At 52.5% G+C, this 7,163-nt stretch overlaps 2 non-coding genes across 2 annotated transcripts; one reads left to right on the top strand and one right to left on the bottom strand.

Annotated features, from left to right (window-relative positions):
* Window positions 1-680: 680 nt before the first annotated feature.
* On the top strand, window positions 681-752 carry TRNAG-UCC (transfer RNA glycine (anticodon UCC)). The gene has a single exon. It is a non-coding gene; the product is annotated as a tRNA-Gly (tRNA).
* Window positions 753-1,091: 339 nt separating this feature from the next.
* On the bottom strand, window positions 1,092-1,164 carry TRNAV-CAC (transfer RNA valine (anticodon CAC)). Its single transcript has one exon. It is a non-coding gene; the product is annotated as a tRNA-Val (tRNA).
* Between the last annotated feature and the right edge of the window lie 5,999 nt (window positions 1,165-7,163).

Here is a 7,163-nt window from a genome sequence, read left to right as displayed (position 1 = left end):
CGGGCGGGGGTGGGGGCGGCTCCTGCGCGGGAGGGAGGGCGGGGGAGGGAGGGGGCGGCGGCGGCTCCGTCAGTGCCGCTCCATGTCCCGGGCGCGGGGCAGCCCCGGAAACGGGGGCGCGGGGGCGGCGGCGGCCACGGCGCGACCTCTCACCCGGCGGCGGAAGTGGCGGGAGCGCGCCCGGGCGGCCCGGGAGGAACCACTGCCTCTAGCGGGGGGGGGGGGGGAGAGAGAGAGATGGAGATATGGAGATGGCTGCGGGAGTACGGAGCTATTAGAAAATGCCATAGAATAGATTAGGGGTTGGAAAAGGCCTCTGAGGTCACGGAGTGCAACCTGTGAGCCGTAGTCACCTTGTCATGTAGACCATGGAGCTAGGTCTGTCCTTAAACACCTCCAGGGACGGTGAGTCCGCCGCCTCCCTGGGCAGTCCGTGGCAATGTCTTCTTGGAGAGGGTGGGCACAGAGAGGATTGAGGCTGATACAGGGTCAAAAAAGCACGGAGAGAAGATTCTTCCTCTCCCTCAGAGAAGGGTCCCAAACACAGCATTTATTGCCATCGTGGGGCGGCTGTGGAGCCATTCTCATCTTTCGTTGTGCCTTACCCCATACGTCAGGAGAATGGTCGGGTCCCGCTGGTTGATGTTCCTGAGGAAAGCTGGAGACAAAACTCCCAACAAGCGTTGGTGGTATAGTGGTTAGCATAGCTGCCTTCCAAGCAGTTGACCCGGGTTCGATTCCCGGCCAACGCACATTCGTTTTCTTCCTCATATTATCTTTTTTTTGCCCTCCGTTTCTCGCCGATCCGAACCGAATTGAGATGCACCGGCACGCGCAGCGCCCGCCGGGCCGCGCTTTGCCCACTTGAGCCTCGGCGGGCGCTGGTCAGCGACGAGCCGAGTGGTGCCGGTTGCTTCTCTTCCCAACTCGCGGTGGAGACCCCGAGTCGTCTGGAGACGGCTGGGAAATAAATAAATCATGAAGTTCGAATTTTAAAAAAAACCCACCAAAACCGTAAGCCCCTCCAAACCAAAACAACAAAGAAATCAACAGCCACAAAAAACCACCCTGAGGCAAAGAAGAAAAACAGGTGTTTCCGCCCGGGATCGAACCGGGGACCTTTCGCGTGTGAGGCGAACGTGATAACCGCTACACTACGGAAACCCGCTGTAGGGCCGCTGCCCGGCGATGAGTCATGTTCTTACCATGGCGGCTGAGGGGGTGCGGGTTCTCCTCACGGCAACCTCCAAACAAACCTCCCGCAAACCCCTGGAAGCGCCGCGTGGGACCCCCAGTGATTGTCATCAATGACTAATTGGAGTTCCCAGAGACCCGCTGGTCTCAGGAGAGGACTGAGGTGCGTGTCCCGGGCAGTGTTTCGGGGGTCCCCTCAGAGACGGCACAGCCCCACAGGGAGGTTCCCGCTGAGGGGGCGCAGGGCGCTGCTGAGGAAATGTCTCTTTTCCCTAAGGCAGCTGCCACCAGATGTCGGTAGAATAGTGGCGACAGGGAGTGGAGCTCCCTGGAGAGCCACCCGGGAGGGACAGGACCCGCCTGGCCCAGGGGACCGGGGCTGGAAGAGGAACGGCCCCCAAGGACAGACCTGTTGACAATCACAGATTCACAGGATGCCAGACTGGTTTGAATGGGAAGAACTTTAAATCTCATCTCATTCCACCCCTGGTCATGAGCAGGGACACCTTCCACTGTCCCAGGATGCTCCAAATCCCGTCCAGCCTGGCCTCGGACACTTCCAGGGATCCAGGGGCAATTCCATTCCAGGGCCCCACCACCCTCAGGCGAGAGCTGACAATCCCAGATAGCTCTAAGTTTGTTCCTCTTACCCTACTGCAGTTAACAAATTACATAATGGCAATCCTTCTCTTTTTGGTAAAACCTCAGCCCTCGGAATCAGGTGGTAACATGAGAATTATGTTTTCCTGTTTTGTTTTATTTGCTGAAGTGTATTTTATGCTCTGCTGGCTGCAGAGAAAAGCTTAGAACGGAGAAATGAATCATAAACTCAGATGAAAGCAAAAAGAACCTCACTTTTAATAACACTTTCTCTTAATAAAATCTACTTCTAATTTTACAATTTCATTTTACAATTTTGTAGCTGATCTTTTGATTTGGGGCCAGAAGGGGTAGAGAAGAGGTTGTCACTTGTCCTTCAACCTCAGGGCTTGCCAGTGCTTTATTCTGATCTGATTTATGATAAGTAGTATAATGTTACAAGCCCGTGACAAACCCGATGTCTCGGGACTTGTTTGCTTCGTGTTGTTGTTAAACATCCTGGAATGAAATCCTTTTTGCCTGCAGCTGGCAGAGCTGCAGAGAGGACCGGTTTCAACCTTTGCACTGAGCATCAGCTGAGCGTGCTGGGGCAGAGCTGATCAATAGCTGGGGGCAAGGTCCCCTCCCTCGAGCAGGGGGAAGTGGATCTGTGGGTGACCCAAGACCATCCATGGGAAGATTCAAATGCTTTGGGTTTTGTTTTCTTCTGCAGCCCTCTTTCAGCCTGGCGATGGGTGGAGAGAGGAGCCGCAGAACAGACAGCGCCAGGGAGGAAGCTCTTGGAAGGAACCCGCGGGAGGCAGAGGCAGGAATTCCGTGAAGACGTCGTGCTGTCGGTGTGAACTCCCAAACCCACCCGGATCCCGCGGTGGTGCCTGGTTCTGGCAGCGCCACACCGAGTCCTGGGCTCTGGATGCTCCTCGAGTGGGCAGCGCTGGCTTTGGGGGCCCGGACAAAGCCTCCTCTTCCCGCTGGTTCCTGCTTGATGGAATGGCTCCCGGGGAGGTTCTGGCTTTTCTGACAAAGATCCATTGTCAGGGACGGCTCAAACTTTGCCCGCAGGACAAAGATCCTTCAGCATTCTCCCTTCCAGTCCCTGACCTATCCCACTTCTTCCGCTCCCGGCACTTCCCACCCGGGTGGCACTGCTGGGCGTGGGAGCACTCAGTGCCTCACCCGCTCCCCGCGGACGATCCCCAGAGCACGAGAAAGGACTGTGGCAGGGAAAAAAAAATAACCCGGGGGCTCATTTGGAGGTGAAGGCTGCATATTCTCTCCTATTATCACCAGCATCTGCCCTTTCTGAGCGAGGATCCCTCCCCCAACTCTCACCGGCGGCCGTGCTCGGCTTTGTTTCCCTGACACGCTGCGCTGGCTGCACAGTCCCATTCTCCCCTTTTCCTCCCTCCACTTCCAAAGCCTGCGTGGCTGCTCCAAGAGGGGAGCTGGAAGCATCGTGGAGCAGGAGAGCTGACAATCAGGGCCGGGAGACAACGCTGCTGCCATGCACAATACCCCCCGCAATTAGCCATTCATTTCTTCTGCCTCTGAAACGGGGAGCACAGCCCTTGTGCTGGGAGATAAAACAAGAACGGCTTCAATAGCACTGATTTAAATTAGGTCAGGCTGGCTTTTGTGTGGCAGGGACCACACAATAGCTGTCACACGACGGTGGAGGGGAGCAGCATAAAGGAAAAGAGGCCAGGCAAGTGGCACAGATGCTGGGAGTTGGTGGGTGCTGGGACATCGGGGGGTGCGTGCGTGGGGATAGTGGAGGGGCCGGCACTCACCCAGCACGTGATGCTGAGGCATAAAAGGGGCGGCATGGTCAGCAGGGGACAGGGAGCTTGTTTCTGGTGGGCAGAAACAAGCTCTGCCACACCACAGCCACGTGCCCCTGGGAATCTTTAACCATCACTGGTTATGAGACAAAGGGGTGACAAATTTTGGATCCCTCAGGACAAGAAGGATATTGAGGGGCTGGAGTGTGTCCAGGGAAGGGAGCAGAGCTGGGGAAGGGTCTGGAGCACCAGGAGCAACTGAGGGAGCTGAGAGGGCTCAGCCTGGAGTAAAGGAGGCTCAGGGAGACCTTCCTGATTGTTGGGGTGTCCTGTGCAGGGCCTGGAGTTGGACTGATGATCCTTGGGGGACCCTTCCAACTCAGGGTATTCCATGATTCTATGACCTGAGTTGCAATTCTCAGCATTGCCCAATTTCTTTCCCCTCATAAGTTCCCCAAAAGTCCATACCTGGCCTGAACACCTGGTGTGCTGTGAAACCCTACACTGGCTTCTTTACAGATGGGCGTGTTTGGGGAAATACCAGCAATTCCCTTAAAATTATCTCAACTCAGGCTCTCAAAGCCGAGTGTCTGCCTTCAGAGAGAGGTCCTGAGGAGCGTTTTCCAGGAGCATGTGAGCACTGGGGCCTCATCCCAGTTCTCCCCCCAGTTTCATTAATATCCTTATTGCTGTTTTTACAATGGCAATGCAGATGTTCATGTTTATCTGGCCATGGGAGGACATGAGAGCAGCGTGCTCAGAGCTATCAGCAAGAGCCCGATCTTTTCAGCAAGCTGTTGTTATGGTTGAAATGAATTTATCCAGATAAATCCATATGCAAAGGAAGGGCAGGTAAGTTTAAAATAAGAGTTCACCCCTTCAAGTCTCCCAGGAATAAATGAATGGTCTTTTGGGCCCCAGACTGGAGTTTTACAGGTGCCACTTTGCTACAGTTGGGCCAGAATCTAGTGGGGGAAGTTGTGGGTGTAGAAAAGTGGAAAGATGTAATCAGCCACTTAATTCAGTCTTTTTGGAAGGACAGCCTGATATTCTTTTGCAGTTGCAAGAAAAAGCTGCAAACAGAAAACAATACTTAAGAAAAATGTTCACTGTATTACAAAGTCCTAACTTGCATGCTAAAATTGCAAGTGTTATCATTTCTACTACTGATAGTAAAAAAGTAGGTGAGCCAAAGCACTGAGTGTGCCAGCCAGTGCCAAAAGGAGGAAACTAGGTTAAGCTGAAGTATCAGTTGTTCCTATTCCCCTTCATTTGTTTGTTCACACATGAATACTTTTTTTTTTTTTTTTTTTTAATACAAGACAGCTTAGAGCTACCCTGGGCCATCAGCTTCAGTGGCCTACATAATTCCCAGGCTGATTTCAACACACAGGCAGTGGAGTATTTGGTGGCCACCAGCTGATATTGGAAAGACAGGCACTAAAAATAAGTTGTCCTTTTTAACAGTAAATGTAATTAAGCACTGAAATAGTGCCTGTTGTAGGGAGGTGGCCCTGAAGGCACGGAGCCAAAACGAGACATGTTGTTAAAAGGTATGTTCCCTTCAGCAGATGGTCAGAGCTCTGGTACATGAAGCACCCAGTGAAATTATCCACCCAGTTCCTGTAGGAAGCCCGTCTGGAGCAACCATAATAGCCCTAATTTCTCTCAAAATACAAATATATAGTTGCTAGTTTTCACTGCTTTACAGCTATACTATTTGGTGTATATTTAGCTGTTTAGTTGTGGGAACACAACCAAAACAGCAACAGCCCGTTTTGGTTTGCATTATGATTTACTTTCTAAAGCCCACACTGCAGCGGAGACTGGAGGTGCCCAGGTACCAAAAGCTGTTTAACTGTGGTAGCACAAAAATGTGTTGTCTCTCAGGGGAAGGTTAGGTGGAATATTAGGAAAAAGTTCTTCCCCCAGAGGGTGGTGGGCACTGACCAGGCTCCCCAGGGAATGGTGACAGCCCCAAGGCTGCCAGAGCTCCAGGAGCATCTGGGCAACACTCTCTGTCCCTGCACGTGGGGTAACCCAGAAGCAGAAGAGGCAGGAGTCCAGCTCTTGTTGACAGCTTAGGGGAGTGATCATTCTGGGCTCCAAACAAGAAGACATAAAAGTTATATCTGATCGTGTTATTAGACAGACATACATAAAAATTAATCAGAATGATACAATTAAGTGGATATAGGTAGAGATTGTTATTCTCCAGCAAATAGCATCATCTGGGATGCTCCTGAGTTGTGACTGTGTATTTCTGAGATGGCCTCTATAACCTGAAATACTCATTGGAGTCCTTCAGCTCTCCAACAACCCAAAATCCGCTGCAGAAAATAATATGTTCTGCAGAAGATTGGTTCATTCTCTGAATATTTATTTGCTGGTTTGGGCTGGGGTACTTTTCTATTCTTATTACTACTATTATTTGTTTTGTTTATTTCTTCTCCTTTTATCAGCTCCAGCTGAGACAAGGGAGGGTGGGAGGAGGGTTTTGTTCCTCTGGAGATAACAGGAGGCTGTGCCTGTGCAGCCATGGTGACAAGATCCAGGGTGCTTTCTGGCTTCTAAGCAATTTGCTCCCCACCCCTGGCTCCCAAGTAAAAGTGGGGCAGAGATAGAAAGGAGCTTTTGTTTCTCAAGTGCTTCAGCTGTTACTTCTAATTAAGCGAAGAGCTCCAGTGCCTTCCCGCTCCCCAGCTGAAGGAGGATGGAGCTAGGGCAAAAGGAGAGCCAAGAGATTGTGGCAGCTCTCCTCTTTCCAGCTGCAGCCTGGCTGGGTGACCTGTGCCATCCCAGTGCCTCAGATTCCCTGGCTGCAGGGGGGAAGGAATGAGAGAGCCTGAGCCCAGCACGAGGCCAGATGGAAATGACCACCCTGCTGTTCAAGGTGTTATTATCCGTTTAGTGCAATATGTTCCCAGCTTCCCAGACATGCTGACTATCAGCAAATTGCTCTTTCCTTCTCCAGCTTTCCCTGGATGCCATCCCCTTCTCTCTGAGATGCCAACCCCTGCCCTGAGGTCTAACAGCATTTCTCCAGCCTTCCTCCCCAGTGTGCCTGTTTTTAACCCCTGCTGGTATCACCTGGATGTGCTGCAGGAGCCATGTGAAGTGTCAACAGCCAGGGATTGGGCAGGTGGCCTTGGCACAGCCAGGTGGGGTCTGTGGGACAAGGAGAGCGGCATGGGCAGAGGGCAGGGCTGTGACAGCTGTGAGCCACACAGCCCCTGCCCAGCTCTGCAACAGGGAACACAGACTGTTCCACAGCACTGCACGAACATGGGAAGGACTGCCAAGAGGAAAAGAGGGTGGAGATGTGGAAAGAGAAAAAAAAACGAATGTAGGGAATAGGAATGCTCAGGAATCCAACAGCCCACAGACTCAAGGTCCAAGCCCTGGCTCTGCTCTGGAAGTTGCTCACCAAGGACTGAAGGAGCCCTCCAGGTCACGGCTGCTCCCCTGTGCCTCTGCACCCACTGAACTCTGTGGGATCTCTTCAGCCTGGGATCTCACAGGGAGAAGTTTAGGGCTTCACTCGGAAACAGATGGTCTCCCTTTTGGGCCCCATCTGCCAGGCAACGC

The sequence above is a fragment of the Anomalospiza imberbis genome, chromosome 27, assembly GCF_031753505.1.
Source record: "Anomalospiza imberbis isolate Cuckoo-Finch-1a 21T00152 chromosome 27, ASM3175350v1, whole genome shotgun sequence".
Lineage (NCBI taxonomy): Eukaryota > Metazoa > Chordata > Aves > Passeriformes > Viduidae > Anomalospiza > Anomalospiza imberbis.
This window is presented reverse-complemented; position numbering and strand designations above follow the sequence as displayed.